This window comes from Ceratotherium simum, chromosome 4 (genome assembly GCF_057802395.1).
Source record: "Ceratotherium simum simum isolate JZ-2026a chromosome 4, ASM5780239v1, whole genome shotgun sequence".
Taxonomy (NCBI): domain Eukaryota; kingdom Metazoa; phylum Chordata; class Mammalia; order Perissodactyla; family Rhinocerotidae; genus Ceratotherium; species Ceratotherium simum.
Genome location: NC_141903.1, coordinates 52,667,883 through 52,669,137, shown reverse-complemented (window position 1 = coordinate 52,669,137; position 1,255 = coordinate 52,667,883).

Below are 1,255 nucleotides of genomic sequence, written 5' to 3'. Positions count from 1 at the left end.
GGACAGAGATTGGATTGGTGGTTACCAGAGGGGAAGGGGGGAGGAAGGAGGGTGAAAGGGATAATTCGGTACTTGTGTGTGGTGATGGGTTATAATTAGTATTTTGGTGGTGAACATGATGTAATCTATGCAGAAATAGAAGTATAATGATGTACACCTGAAATTTTTACAATGTTATGAACCAATGTTACTGCAATAAACAAAAAATTTAAAAAAAAATGAAAAAGAAACAGCTTGCAAGTATGTAAAAGGATATTTGAGAAAAATTTAATAAAATTAGAACCAAATATTAAAATAGCAGAGATATCAAGGTTTTGATCAAATTTCATTAACCACAGATGGTTAAAAATATTTCTTATGTTACCACCCTATACATATCCATTACATTTGTGAAACATAATGATAAGAAATCTGTGTTGTGCAAAGTTACATACTAATTTTTTTGCTGTATTACCAAGTTAAGCATTGCTCTTCTCTCTTATTCTATATGTCTTTGGAGGTCTCCCCTACAACTTTTCTAGAGCCTGTAGCATTAATGCTTCCTTTTTTTAATCCCTGCTGTCTTTCAAAGGATATTATCACCCAGATAGTTTAAAGAACTATAGATTTACTGTGTGCTTCAAGATGTAGGGAGCTTTTAAGGTAGGAGACATGGTTTTCATGATACTTTATTATTCTACAATGCTTTCAAAAAGATTCAGTTTAGGGAGAGCTAATGTTTTCTTGACCTATTTGTATTAGTCAAAGGTCCATGTATGACCAAATATCAGAAGATCTGAATTTGATCATTTGTTGATTCTGTGATCTTCGACTAATCACGTAATCTCTCTGAACTCACTGATATCAGTAAGACTAAAAGATTTGGATTATATGGCTTCTAAAGTCATTTCCACTCCTGAAGTTCTAAGATTTTCTAAAATCTTTCTCCACTAGAGTGCAAGCATCTGCTTATTTTGTGATGTTGGCTATTCTTATACATAAACTTTTGGAGTAATACCTGATCTTTGAATAGTGTACCATTTACATACACACTTCAATTCTCGTTAGGAGAAAAGTGCAAGGCCATTTGATTTCATACTATATGGTACATGCATTTTGCTTCTTTTTCCTTCAGTCCATAAAAATGTATCATTACCAGATTATGCATGACGTTTAAATATGTTTCAAAATATTCTAATATATTTTGAAAATAACATTGATTCAAAATCTTAAAACCAAACTTGACTTCTTTCTTACTGATGTATTGAATTAGTTG